At 60.1% G+C, this 15,000-nt stretch overlaps 1 non-coding gene across 1 annotated transcript; it reads right to left on the bottom strand.

The window, feature by feature from the left end:
* Positions 1-3,684: 3,684 nt before the first annotated feature.
* LOC131861126 (5S ribosomal RNA) lies at positions 3,685-3,803 on the bottom strand. The gene has a single exon (XR_009360204.1). It is a non-coding gene; the product is annotated as a 5S ribosomal RNA (ribosomal RNA).
* Positions 3,804-15,000: the final 11,197 nt, after the last annotated feature.

Raw genomic sequence — 15,000 nt, 5'->3', positions numbered from 1 at the left:
TTGGCTGGGTTGCGCGCCCTGGTGGGCACCATGGTGCGCACCAAGGAGCGCTCCGAAGTGTGCTCCAAGGTGCGGCGTGCACGAAGTCGGAGCCCGGTTTGCCCCGGGTGCGCACCTCGCGTGCACCTTCGCCGCGGTGGGCACCATGGCGTGCACGAAGTCGGAGCCCGGTTTGCCCCGGGTGCGCACCTCGCGTGCACCTTCGCCGGGGTGGGCACCTTGGTGTGCAGACCTTGGCTGGGTTGCGCGCCCTGGTGGGCACCATGGTGCGCACCAAGGAGCGCTCCGAAGTGTGCTCCAAGGTGCGGCCTGCACGAAGTCGGAGCCCGGTTTGCCCCGGGTGTGCACCTCGGGTGGGCACCTTGGTGCGCATGCCTTGCCTGGGCTGCGCACCAGGGCGGGCTCAAGATGGCACCCGCGTTCCTTTTTTTTCACTATCTTTCAAAACGGAAATTTTAAAATCTCATTTTTTTTTGCCTTTTTCTGGAAATTAGTGAAGGCAGCGCATCAAAGGTGCGCACCTCGCTGCCCACCACGGTGCGCAACGCCGGTGGGCACCCGGGAGTGCTTCGAAGTGTGCTCCAAGGTGCTGCGTGCACGTTGTCGGAGCCCGGTTTGCCCCGGGTGCGCACCTCGCGTGCACCTTCGTCGGGGTGGGCACCTTGGCTGGGTTTGCCCCGGCTGCGCTCCGAAGCGGGGTTATTGGAGCGCCGCCTCTTTTTTTGTCGGAGCGTTTGGTGGGGTTTCTCGCATTGGCTCTTCCGAGGCCCGGTTGCCACCCTGGCGCGCACGAAGTCGGAAGTAGGGTTAATTGCCCGGGTGCGCACCTTTGCCAGGGTGGGCACCTTACCTGGGCTGCGCACCAGGGCGGGCTCAAGATGGCACGCGCGTTCCGTTTTTTTCACTATCTTTCAAAACGGAAATTTTAAAATCTCCTTTTTTTTTTGCCTTTTCTGGAAATTAGTGAAGGCAGCGCATCAAAGGTGCACACCTCGCTGCCCACCTTGGTGTGCTCTGAGGTGCGCACCCGGGAGCGCTACGAAGTGTGCTCCAAGGTGCGGCGTGCACGTTGTCGGAGCCCGGTTTGCCCCGGGTGCGCACCTCGCCTGCACCTTGGCCGGGGTGGGCACCTTGGCTGGGTTTGCCCAGGGTGCGCTCCGAAGCGGGGTTACTGGAGCGCCCCCTCTTTTTTTGTCAGAGCGTTTGGTGGGGTTTCTCGCATTGGCTCTTCCCAGGCCCGGTTGTTGGGTGCGCTCCCACCCTGGCGCGCGCGAAGTTGGAAGTTGGGTTAATTGCCCGGGCGCGCACCTTCGCCAGGGTGGGCACCTTGGTGCGCACACCTTGGCTGGGCTGCGCACCAGGGCGGGCTCAAGATGGCACCAGCATTCCCTTTTTCTCACTATCTTTCAAAACGGAAATTTTAAAATCTCGTTTTTTTTTTGCCTTTTATGGAAATTAGTGAAGGCATCGCATCAAAGGTGCGCACCTCGCTGCCCACCTTGGTGTGCTCCGAGGTGCCCACCACGGTGCGCAACGCCGGTGCGAACCCGGGAGCGCCCCGATGTGTGCTCCAAGGTGCGGCGTGCACGAAGTCGGACCCCGGTTTGCCCCGGGTGCGCACCTCGCGTGCACCTTGGTGCGCACACCTTGGCTGGGTTGCGCGGCCTGGTGGGCACCATGGTGCGCACCAAGGAGCGCTCCGAAGTGTGCTCCAAGGTGCGGCGTGCACGAAGTCGGAGCCCGGTTTGCCCCGGGTACGCACCTCGCGTGCACCTTCGCCGGGGTGGGCACCTCGGCTGGGTTGCGCGCCCTGGTGCGCACCAAGGAGCGCTCCGAAGTGTGCTCCAAGGTGCGGCGTGCACGAAGTCGGAGCCCGGTTTGCCCCGGGTGCGCACCTTCGCCGCGGTGCGCACCATGGCGTGCACGAAGTCGGAGCCCGGTTTGCCCCGGGTGCGCACCTCGCGTGCACCTTCGGCGGGGTTGCGCGCCCTGGTGGGCACCATGGTGCGCACCAAGGAGCGCTCCGAAGTGTGCTCCAAGGTGCGGCGTGCACGAAGTCGGAGCCCGGTTTGCCCCGGGTGCGCACCTCGCGTGCACCTTCGGCGGGGTTGCGCGCCCTGGTGGGCACCATGGTGCGCACCAAGGAGCGCTCCGAAGTGTGCTCCAAGGTGCGGCGTGCACGAAGTCGGAGCCCGGTTTGCCCCGGGTGCGCACCTCGCGTGCACCTTCGCCGCGGTGGGCACCATGGCGTGCACGAAGTCGGAGCCCGGTTTGCCCCGGGTGCGCACCTCGCGTGCACCTTCGCCGGGGTGGGCACCTCGGCTGGGTTGCGCGCCCTGGTGCGCACCAAGGAGCGCTCCGAAGTGTGCTCCAAGGTGCGGCGTGCACGAAGTCGGAGCCCGGTTTGCCCCGGGTGCGCACCTCGCGTGCACCTTCGCCAGGGTGGGCACCTCGGTGCGCACACCTTCTCAATGTTTTCTTGCCTTTTCTGGAAATTGGTGAAGGCAGCGCATCAAAGGTGCGCACCTCGGTGTGCTCCGAGGTGCGAACCCGAGAGCGCTCCGAGGTGCCCACGAAGTCGAAAGTCGGGTTAATTGCATTGTTTTCCCCGGGTGCGCTCCGAGGTGCGCAACATCGGCGCGCACCAAGGAGGGCTCCGAAGTGTGCTCCAAGGTGCGCACGATGGCGTGCACCTCTGGTGCGCACGATTCGGAGCTCGGTTTGACCGGGGTGCGCACACCTTGGCTGGGTTGCGCACCTTTTGTGCGCTCCAAGGTGCGCACGAAGTCGGAGCTCGGTTTGCCCCGGGTGCGCACCTTCGCCAGGGTGCGCACCTTGATGCGCACGCCTTGGCTGGGCTGCGCACCTTGGTGGGCGCCATGGTGCGCACCTTTCGTGCGCTCCAAGGTGCGCACGAAGTCGGAGCTCGGTTTGCCCCGGGTGCGCACCTTGGTGGGCGCCATGGTGCACTCCGAGGTGCCCAAGATTGGTGCGCACCAAGGAGCGCTCCGAAGTGCGCTCCAAGGTGCGCGCGAAGTCGAAAGTTGGGTTAATTGTCCGGTTTGCCTCGGGTGCGCACCTTGCGTGCACCTTCGCCAGGGTGGGCGCCTTGGTGCGCACACCTTGGCTGGGCTGCGCACACCTTGGCACCCGCGTTTCCTTCATTTTAAATTTTTTTTTTTTACAATCTCTCAAGTGGGAAATTCTATAATCTCAACTTTTTTTGCCTTTTCAGGAAACTTTTGAATGGAGCGCATCATTGGTGCGCTCCGAAGTGTGCTCCAAAGCTCTCTCCAGCTGCGTGCACCTGCCCCGGCCGCGCACCCGGCCCCGCCCAGCTTCGCTCACCTGTCCCGGGCGTCTGGTGCGGAACCTTAGAGTAAGAAACATCACCGTGCACCTTGGCCAACGTGCGCGACTCGACCGAGCGCGCACTGGCCGAGGTGCACACCGATTTCACCTGGGTGCGCGCGCAGCACCTCGGGCGCACCGGGGTGCGCGCACAACGCCCGGGTTGCACCGTGGCCTGTGTGCTCGGGGTGCCTCGGGTGCGCGCTCGGTGTCGCCCCCCGCGCGCGCGGTAGTGCGGGCAGCGCACCCCGGCCCGGCCCGGCCCCGACGAGAACGCAAACGGGCAAAAGGTTTATTCAAATAGCATTGCGACGCCCGGCGAAAAACTAAAAAAGGGTGCAACACCGGGACTTCCCGGGAGGTCACCCATCCCAGTACTACTCCGGCCCAAGCGCGCTTAACTGCGGAGTTCTGATGGGATCCGGTGCACTAATGCTGGTATGATCGCACCCGTTATGAGCTTGTCGCAGTGTGTACTTAGCAAACCGCGACCCACGTGCGAATCCACCCCGGCCACCCACCCCCGTCGAGGTGCACACCCTCCCTCGCGAAGTGCGCCCCGTTCGCCAAGTGTGAGCCCTGCCCGGGTGCGCGCACCTTGCTAGGGCGTCGGGTGTGCACCCGGCCCGGCCTACGTGCGTGCACCTGGAGGGGGCGTCGTGTGCGTGCAGTGTCCCGTCTGCAACGCGGTGCCCACACACCACCTCGGGCGCAACGACCTGCGCTCACATGTGGGCCGAGTGCACCTTGGTGCATGTTCGGGGCGCCTCGGGTGCACGCTCGATCTTGCCCCGGTGCACCAAGGCGCTCGGTTTGCCCCGGGTGCGCACTTGGTGCAAGGTGGGCACCCAAAATAGGGATCAAGCACCAAAACACAAGTTTCGGGATGCAAAATGGGACCCAAGGACCACAAATGCGTTCCAAGACCCATGATGGGTCCACGAGAACAAAAATGTGTTCCGAGACTTAATAAACAAATATTGGGTTTTAGGAGAAGAAACATGCTCTGATGCCCAAAACGAGAATCGACCCCGAAAAGGCCACAGGCCAAAAGTGGGATGCGAGACAAAAAAAAATGGGACCCGAGGACCAAAATTGGGTTCCCAGGTCGAAGACAGGGCAACCGGACAAGAAACGACCTCTAAGGCTCGAAATGAGTCCCGACGACTAAAACTTGACAAGAAGCACCCATCAGGCACCCAACTCGACACCCATGGGATGCCGACCCACCCGGGCTTCCACCTAGCACACCTTGGCACCCACCCACCCTCGCACCCAACCTCGCACCCAACTTAGCACCTTTGAACCCACATTGGCACTCACCCTGACCCTGGCACCTTGGAACCCACATTGGCACTCACCTTGACCCTGGCACCCACCTTTGCACTCACCTTGGGACCCACCCTGGCTCCCACCTCGGCACCCACCCAGACACCCACCTTGGTTCCTTGGCACCCACCTTGGATCCTTGGCACCCACCCCGACACCCACCTTGGCACGCAACTTGGCTACTTGCCACCCACCTTGGCTCCTTGACGCCCACCCCGACAACCACCCCGTGACCTACCCTGGCTAGGGTTGGTGCACACCCACCCTGGTGCCCACCTTGGCACCCACCCTATGACCCACCTTGGCACGCACCTTAGTACCCACCCCGTTACCCACCCTAGGACCCACCCCGTGACCCACCTTGGCCAGGGTGGGTGCACCCACCCTGGTGCCCACCTTGGCACCCACCCATCCTAGCACCCAGCCTGTGACCGGGCTTGGAACCCAACCTTGCACCCGCACCCGTCTTGGCCAGTGTGGGTGCGCACCCATCCTGGCACCCACGTTGTGACACACCCTTTAACCCACGCACCCTAGCACCCACGTTGGCACCCACCTTGGAACCCAACCTAGCAACTTGGCACCCACCCCGTGACCCACCTTGGCATCCACCATAGCAGTCGCCGACTTGGCACCCACCTCGGCACCCACCTTGACACTTGTGGACCCACCTTGCCACTCACCCTAGCATCGACCCATCCTAGCACCCACCCTGGCACCTTTGCACCCTAGCACTCACCCATCCTAGCACCTAACCTGTGACCCACCTTGACACTCACCCTCGCACCCACCTTGGAACCCAACCTAGCACCCACCCACCCTGACACCAACCCTAGCACCTACCCACCCTTGCACCCACCCTGTGACCCATCTTGGCACCCACCCATCCTACCACTCAACCTATCACCCACCTTCTCACCCACCTTGGCATCCACCTTAGCACCCACCCACACTGGCACCTTGGCACCCACCTCGGGCAAGGTGGGTGCACACCCACCCTGGCACCCAATTTAGAACCCACCGAGCATGTTACCCACCTTGGCACCCACATTGCAGCCCACCCTAGTACCCACCCTATGACCCACATTGGCATCCACACCCTAGCACCCAGGCACCTCGACACCCGCCTTGACACCCACCCTAGCACTGAACCTGTGACCCACCTTGGAACTCACCCTAGAACCCACCCACCCTGTGAACCACCTTGGCATCCACCTTAGCACCCACCCACCTTGGCACCCACTCTAGCACTCACCCATCCTAACACCCAACTTGTTACCCACCTTGGCACCCGCCCTCGCGTCCACCTTGAAACCCACCCTAGCACCCACCCACGCAGGAGCCCACCTTGGCACCCAACCTAACACCCACGCATCCTGGCACCCAACTTGTGACCCACCTTGGAACCCACCCTAGTACCCACCTTTGAACCCACTATATCACCAACCCACCTTGGCACCCACCCTATGACCCTCTTTGGAATCCACCCTAGCACGCACCCACCCTGGCACCCACCATGGAGCGCACCCTAGCACCCACCCACCTCGGCACGCACCTCAACACCCACCTTGGTGTGCGCACTGCGCCAACCTCTCAAAGACCCTATGTGGTGCGCTCCAAAGTGTACACCTTTGGTGCGCTCCAAGGTGCGCACCTTTGGTGCACACCGAGGTGCACACCAAAGTGTGCACCGAGGTGAGCACCAAAGTGCACTCCAGGGTGCACACCAAGGCGTGCACCTTTGGTGCGGTCAATGCAAACGAATTCGGAAGTTGGGGTCGATGTCCTAATCGCTGCTGCAGACTACACGTATGAGAATCGGACAAATAGCTTTATATAGGGGAGGTGTTGCGTTTGATGGGTCGACTCCCCTGGTTGTGTGCACTGCACCAACTTCAAAGACCCTGTCTTGTTTAAGAAGTCAAAAGTTGGGGTGGATGTCCTAATCATTGCTGCAGTCTACGCATGTATGAGAATCAGACAAATAGCTTATATAGGGGAGGTGTTGCATTCGGTGGGTTGACTCCCCTGGTTGTGCGCACTGCGCCAACCTCAAAGACCCCGCATAGCAGAAGAAGTCGGAAGTCGGATTTTGGTGAGCACCAAGGCGTGCACCTTTGGTGCGGTCAACGCAGACGAATTCAGAAGTTGGGGTGGATGTCCTAATCGTTGTTGCAGGCTACACATGTATGAGAATCAGACAAATAGCTTATATAGGGGAGGTGTTGGGTTTGATGGGTCAACTCCCTTGGTTGTGCGCATTACGCCAACCTCAAAGACCTTGTTTTCGTTAAGAAGTCAAAAGTTGGGGTCAATGTCCTAATGGCTCCTGCAGGCTACACATGTATGAGAATCGGACAAATAGCTTATATAGGGGAGGTGTTGGGTTTGATGGGTCGACTCCCCTGGTTGTGCGCATTACGTCAACCTCAAAGACCTTGTTTTCGTTAAGAAGTCAAAAGTTGGGGTCGATGTCCTAATTGCTCCTGTAGACTACACATGTATGAGAATCAGACAAATAGCTTATATAGGGGAGGTGTTGGGTTTGATGGGTTGACTCCCCTAGTTGTTCGCATTACACCAACCTCAAAGACCTTGTTTTCGTTTAGAAGCCGAAAGTTGGGGTCGATGTCCTAATTGCTCCTGCAGGCTACGCATGTATGAGAATCAGACAAATAGCTTATATAGGGGAGGTGTTGGGTTTGATGGGTCGACTCCCCTGGTTGTGCGCATTGCGCCAACCTCAAAGACCCTGCATTGCGGATGAAGTCGAAAGTCAGAGTTTGGTGTGCTACAAGGTGTGGTCGAAGGTGCTCACCTAGGTGTGCACCTTTGGAGCACAGGAAAAGTGCCCTCCAAAAGTGCGCACCTTTGGAGTGCACAAAAGTGCCCTCCAAAAGTGCGCACCTTTGGAGCGCAGAAAAGTGCCCTCCAAAAAGTGCCCTCCAAAAGTGCGCACCTTTGGAGCGCAGAAAAGTGCCCTCCAAAAAGTGCCCTCCAAAAGTGCGCACCTTTGGAGCGCAGAAAAGTGCCCTCCAAAAAGTGCCCTCCAAAAGTGCGCACCTTTGGAGCGCAGAAAAGTGCCCTCCAAAAAGTGCCCTCCAAAAGTGCGCACCTTTGGAGCGCAGAAAAGTGCCCTCCAAAAAGTGCCCTCCAAAAGTGCGCACCTTTGGAGCGCAGAAAAGTGCCCTCCAAAAAGTGCCCTCCAAAAGTGCGCACCTTTGGAGCGCAGAAAAGTGCCCTCCAAAAAGTGCCCTCCAAAAGTGCGCACCTTTGGAGCGCAGAAAAGTGCCCTCCAAAAAGTGCCCTCCAAAAGTGCGCACCTTTGGAGCGCAGAAAAGTGCCCTCCAAAAGTGCGCACTTTTGGTGCGCACCAAGGCGCTGGTTCGGTCGTTGCAGGCGAGTTCGGAAGTTGGGGTCGATGTCCTGAGCGGAGGTGCAAACTACACAGGTGTCGGAATCGGACAAATAGCTTATATAGGGGAGGTGTATGCTTCGATGGGTCGACTCCCCAGGTTGAGCGCACCGCGCCAACCTCAAAGACCCTACGGTATGGATGAAGTCGGAAGTTGGGTCCGATGACCGATTCGATTAGTAGGTATGCTCATGAGGTCGGAATTTGGGTCCGATGACCTGCCATGTGCAGGAAGGCGAATGTTGACACTGTGCGTTGCAAGGTGCACACCAAGGCGCTGGTGCGGTCTTTTTAGTCGAGTTCGGAAGTTGGGGTCGATGTCCTGATCGGAGGTGCAAGCTACACAGGTGTGGGAATCGGACAAATAGCTTATATAGGGGAGGTGTATGCTTCGTTGGGTCGACTCCCCGGGTTGAGCGCACCGCGCCAACCTCAAAGACCCTACGGTATGGATGAAGTCGGAAGTTGGGTCCGATGACCGATTCGATATGTAGGCATACTCGCGAGGTCGGAATTTGGGTCCGATGACCTGCCACGTGCAGGAAGGCGAATGTTGGCACTGTGCGTTGCAAGGTGCGCACCAAGGCGCTGGTTCGGTCGTTGGAGGCGAGTTCGGAAGTTGGGGTCGATGTCTTGATCGGAGGTGCAAACTACACAGGTGTGGGAATCGGACAAATAGCTTATATAGGGGAGGTGTATGCTTCGTTGGGTCGACTCCCCGGGTTGAGCGCACCGCGCCAACCTCAAAGACCCTACGGTATGGATGAAGTCGGAAGTTGGGTCCGATGACCGATTCGATATGTAGGCATACTCGCGAGGTCGGAATTTGGGTCCGATGACCTGCCATGTGCAGGAAGGCGAATGTTGGGACTGTGCGTCACAAGGTGCGCACCAAGGCGCTGGTGCCGTCGTTGCAGTCGAGTTCGGAAGTTGGGGTCGATGTCCTGGTCAGAGGTGCAAACTACACAGGTGTGGGAATCGGACAAATAGCTTATATAGGGGAGGTGTATGCTTCGATGGGTCGACTCCCTGGGTTGAGCGCACCGCGCCAACCTCAAAGACCCTACAGTATGGATGAAGTCGGAAGTTGGGTCCGATGACCGATTCGATACGTAGGCATATTGGCGAGGTCTGAATTTGTGTCCGATGACCTGCCATGCGCAGGAAGGCGGAATTTGGGTCCGATGACCGAGTTGATGGCGTGCCATGCGCAGAAAGGCGGAATTTGGGTCCGATGACCGAGTTGATGTTGATGGCCCGCCATGCACAGGAAGGCGGAATTTGGGTCCGATGACCGATTTGAAGGCGTGCCATACGCAAAAAGGCGGAGTTTGGGTCCGATGACCGAGTTGATATTGATGGCCCGCCATGCGCAGGAAGGCGGAATTTGGGTCCGATGACCTGACATACGCATGGAGTCCGACTCGGGGGCCGATGTTCGATTCGATGACTTGCATTGTGGGTAAAGTCGGAAGTTGTGGTCTTTGACCCGATTCGATGACCAGACTTCGGCTGCTTGAGAATCGGACAAATAACTTATATAGGGGAGGTAGTGTTCTCGAGCATCCTCCCCCCGTGCCCGTTTATGTCGATTGATGCTGGTGCTCGACTGGTTGGAGCGCTCGGATGCAAAAATCTTGCACCAGGATTTATCGATTGTGATGGACACGGCAAGTCTCCTGATTGCTATGCAGGAGCTCATCGTGAATCTCTATGCGGCCTTGGTATGGACTCGACCTGCGGAATGGTTCGGCAATGGTAGTCGCTCCAACACGTCCTTGCAATGGCCACAGAGGTGATTCGACTAGAGCTCCAGTCTAGCTTTTGGGTTGCTTGGCGGACTGGTATAGCCGCGATCGAGTTCCGGCCATGAACGTTTTAGATAGCTCTTGGGCTTTCTGGGACGGAAGTCAGAAGTTTGGGCTGTTGTCCGATTTGATGACCATTCTTCGGATGTGTGAGAATCGGACAAATAACTTATATAGGGGACTGTGTTGTCTCACGCAGCCCCCTCCGTGCCCCTCTATCTCGACCGATGTTGGTGCTTGAAAGGGTTGGGATCGCTCGGATTTATAAACGTGCACCACCATTTGTCGAGTGTGAGGGACGCGGCAGGTCTCCTAAATGCTATGCGGGCGCTCTCTGAGAATCTCTATCCGGCCTCGACACAGACTAGTCTTGCTGAATGGTTTGGCACTGGTAGTCGATCCAACACGTCGTTGTTGTGGCCGCCTAGGCGATTCGATTCGAGCCCCCGTCTAGCTTTTGGGTTGCTTGGCGGATTTTGCCCTATCCGCAAGTGAGCTCGGTCCCTAAACGTTCGAGAAACCCGATTGCTATGCGCCGACTCTCTTTCTTGCGAGCCTCCATCTAGCTTTTGGGTCTCTACGGAACGGAAGTCGGAATCTGGGACCGTTGTTTGATTCGACGAGGCAGACTACGGTTGTGCGAGAATCGGACAAATAACTTATATAGGGGAGGTGTTGACTGGAGCATTCTCCCCCGTGCCCCTCTAACTCGACCAATGCTGGCGCTCGAACGGTGGTAGCGCTCGGATTTTCATTGAGCGCCAGCATTGGTCGATTTAGAGGGGCATGCGAGATTCCCGAATGCTATGCGAGGGCTCTAACGGAAATGTCTATTGGTTTCGGTATGGATGCAATTGCGAGTGGTTCGGCAAAGGTAGTCGTTCCGATGCGTCCATGTCGTGGCCAAATCGATAATTCGATTTGAGCCCTCGTATAGCATTTGGGTCTCTCGATGTGATTCCGCATTCCAGTCCCTTTGGGCACTGCTTGAGCCGCATCCCAGGGGGTTCCCTTCCCAATAATCTGCCTCGCAACCCGATTGCTATGCGGTGAGGCTCCTCGGCCGCCTCGGAACTATCTGTGTATCAGACGCATCGCGGGATAAGGGGTTGGCAACGGTAGTCGCCCCAAGCGCGTCCGATGCTTGGACCATTCCGAGGCGGCCCTGAAGCCTCTTCCGTCTAGCCGTTGGGTCCTTCTCGCCGCATCCCTCGCCTCGCACCCCGATTGCTATGCGGTGAGGCTCCTCGGCCGCCTCGGAACTATCTGTGTATCGGACGCGTCGCGGGATAAGGGGTTGTCACTGGTAGTCGCCCCAAGCGCGTCCGATGCTTGGACCATTCCGAGGCGGCCCTGAAGCCTCTTCCGTCTAGCCGTTGGGTCCTTCTCGCCGCATCCCTCGCCTCGCACCCCGATTGCTATGCGGTGAGGCTCCTCGGCCGCCTCGGAACTATCTGTGTATCGGACGCGTCGCGGGATAAGGGGTTGTCATTGGTAGTCGCCCCAAGCGCGTCCGATGCTTGGACCATTCCGAGGCGGCCCTGAAGCCTCTTCCGTCTAGCCGTTGGGTCCTTCTCGCCGCATCCCTCGCCTCGCACCCCGATTGCTATGCGGTGAGGCTCCTCGGCCGCCTCGGAACTATCTGTGTATCGGACGCGTCGCGGGATAAGGGGTTGTCACTGGTAGTCGCCCCAAGCGCGTCCGATGCTTGGACCATTCCGAGGCGGCCCTGAAGCCTCTTCCGTCTAGCCGTTGGGTCCTTCTCGCCGCATCCCTCGCCTCGCACCCCGATTGCTATGCGGTGAGGCTCCTCGGCCGCCTCGGAACTATCTGTGTATCGGACGCGTCGCGGGATAAGGGGTTGTCACTGGTAGTCGCCCCAAGCGCGTTCGATGCTTGGACCATTCCGAGGCGGCCCTGAAGCCTCTTCCGTCTAGCCGTTGGGTCCTTCTCGCCGCATCCCTCGCCTCGCACCCCGATTGCTATGCGGTGAGGCTCCTCGGCCGCCTTGGAACTATCTGTGTATCGGACGCGTCGCGGGATAAGGGGTTGTCACTGGTAGTCGCCCCAAGCGCGTCCGATGCTTGGACCATTCCGAGGCGGACCCGAAGCCTCTTCCGTCTAGCCGTTGGGTCCTTCTCGCCGCATCCTTCGCCTCGCACCCCGATTGCTATGCGGTGAGGCTCCTCGGCCGCCTCGGAACTATCTGTGTATCGGACGCGTCGCGGGATAAGGGGTTGTCACTGGTAGTCGCCCCAAGCGCGTCCGATGCTTGGACCATTCCGAGGCGGACCCGAAGCCTCTTCCGTCTAGCCGTTGGGTCCTTCTCGCCGCATCCCTCGCCTCGCACCCCGATTGCTATGCGGTGAGGCTCCTCGGCCGCCTTGGAACTATCTGTGTATCGGACGCGTCGCGGGATAAGGGGTTGTCACTGGTAGTCGCCCCAAGCGCGTCCGATGCTTGGACCATTCCGAGGCGGACCCGAAGCCTCTTCCGTCTAGCCGTTGGGTCCTTCTCGCCGCATCCCTCGCCTCGCACCCCGATTGCTATGCGGTGAGGCTCCTCGGCCGCCTTGGAACTATCTGTGTATCGGACGCGTCGCGGGATAAGGGGTTGTCACTGGTAGTCGCCCCAAGCGCGTCCGATGCTTGGACCATTCCGAGGCGGACCCGAAGCCTCTTCCGTCTAGCCGTTGGGTCCTTCTCGCCGCATCCCTCGCCTCGCACCCCGATTGCTATGCGGTGAGGCTCCTCGGCCGCCTTGGAACTATCTGTGTATCGGACGCGTCGCGGGATAAGGGGTTGTCACTGGTAGTCGCCCCAAGCGCGTCCGATGCTTGGACCATTCCGAGGCGGCCCCGAAGCCTCTTCCGTCTAGCCGTTGGGTCCTTCTCGCCGCATCCCTCGCCTCGCACCCCGATTGCTATGCGGTGAGGCTCCTCGGCCGCCTTGGAACTATCTGTGTATCGGACGCGTCGCGGGATAAGGGGTTGTCACTGGTAGTCGCCCCAAGCGCGTCCGATGCTTGGACCATTCCGAGGCGGCCCCGAAGCCTCTTCCGTGTAGCCGTTGGGTCCTTCTCGCCGCATCCCTCGCCTCGCACCCCGATTGCTATGCGGTGAGGCTCCTCGGCCGCCTTGGAACTATCTGTGTATCGGACGCGTCGCGGGATAAGGGGTTGTCACTGGTAGTCGCCCCAAGCGCGTCCGATGCTTGGACCATTCCGAGGCGGACCTGAAGCCTCTTCCCTCTAGCCGTTGGGGCTTTCTCGCCGCATCCCTCGCCTCGCACCCTGATTGCTATGCTGTGAGGCTCCTCGGCCGCCTTGGAACTATCTGTGTATCGGACGCATCGCGGGATAAGGGGTTGGCAGTGGTAGTCGCCCCAAGCGCATCCGATGCTTGGACCATTCCGAGGCGGCCCTGCAGCCTCTTCCGTCTAGCCGTTGGGGCCATCTCGCCGCATCCCCCACCTCGCACCACGATTGCTATGCGGTGAGGCTCCTTGGCCGCCTCGGAACTATCTGTGTATCGGACGCATCGCGGGATAAGGGGTTGTCACTGGTAGTCGCCCCAAGCGCGTCCGATGCTTGGACTATTCCGAGGCGGCCCTGCAGCCTCTTCCGTCTAGCCGTTGGGGCCATCTCGCTGCATCCCCCACCTCCTCGGCCGCCTCGGAACTATCTGTGTATCGGACGCATCGCGGGATAAGGGGTTGGCAGTGGTAGTCGCCCCAAGCGCGTCCGATGCTTGGACTATTCCGAGGCAGCCCTGCAGCCTCTTCCGTCTAGCCTTTGGGGCCATCTCGCCGCATCCCTCGCCTCGCACCCCGATTGCTATGCGGTGAGGCTCCTCGGCCGCCTGGGAACTATCTTCGTATCGGACGCATCGCGGGATAAGGGGTTGTCACTGGTAGTCGCCCCAAGCGCGTCCGATGCTTGGACTATTCCGAGGCGGCCCTGTGGCCTCTTCCGTCTAGCCGTTGGGGCCATCTCGCCGCATCCCCCACCTCGCACCCCGATTGCTATGCGGTGAGGCTCTTCGGCCGCCTTGGAACTATCTTCGTATCGGACGCATCGCGGGATAAGGGGTTGTCACTGGTAGTGGCCCCAAGCGCGTCCGATGCTTGGACTATTCCGAGGCGGCCCTGCAGCCTCTTCCGTCTAGCCGTTGGGGCCATCTCGCCGCATCCCCCACCTCGCACCCCGATTGCTATGCGGTGAGGCTCCTCGGCCGCCTTGGAACTATCTTCGTATCGGACGCATCGCGGGATAAGGGGTTGTCACTGGTAGTCGCCCCAAGCGCGTCCGATGCTTGGACTATTCCGACGCGGCCCTGTGGCCTCTTCCGTCTAGCCGTTGGGGCCATCTCGCCGCATCCCCCACCTCGCACCCCGATTGCTATGCGGTGAGGCTCCTCGGCCGCCTTGGAACCATCTTCGTATCGGACGCATCGCGGGATAGGGGGCTGTCACTGGTAGTCGCCCCAAGCGTGTCCGATGCTTGGACCATTCCTAGGCGGCCCTGAAGCCTCTTCCGTCTAGCCGTTGGGGCCTTCCCGCCCCATCCCTCGCCTCGCACCCCCGATTGCTATGCGGTGAGGCTCCTCGGCCGCCTTGGAACCATCTGTGTATCGGACGCATCGCGGGATAAGGGGTTGGCACTGGCAGTCGCCCCAAGTGCGTCCGATGCTTGGACCATTCCGAGGTGGCCCTGAAGCCTCTTCCGTCTAGCCGTTGGGGCCTTCCCGCCCCATCCCTCGCCTCGCACCCCGATTGATATGCGGTGAGGCTCCTCGGCCGCCTTGGAACTATCTGTGTATCGGACGCATCGCGGGATAAGGGGTTGGCACTGGTAGTCGTCCCAATCGCATCCGATGCTTGGACCATTCCGAGGCGGCCCTGCAGCCTCTTCCGTTTAGCCGTCGGGGCCTTCCCGCCGCATCCCTCGCCTCGCATCCCGATTCCTATGCGGTGAGTCTTCTCGGCCGCCGCGGAACTATACCTGTTATTGCTACTGCATCCTTCGGCTGGTAACCTCCTCTGCCGCCTTGGAACGTTCTCTTTGTCGGACGCGTCGCGGGATAAGGGGTTGGCACTG

Source organism: Cryptomeria japonica, unplaced genomic scaffold (assembly GCF_030272615.1).
Source record: "Cryptomeria japonica unplaced genomic scaffold, Sugi_1.0 HiC_scaffold_24, whole genome shotgun sequence".
Lineage (NCBI taxonomy): Eukaryota > Viridiplantae > Streptophyta > Pinopsida > Cupressales > Cupressaceae > Cryptomeria > Cryptomeria japonica.
Note: the sequence above shows the minus strand (reverse complement) of the source record. Positions and strands in the feature narration are given on the sequence as shown.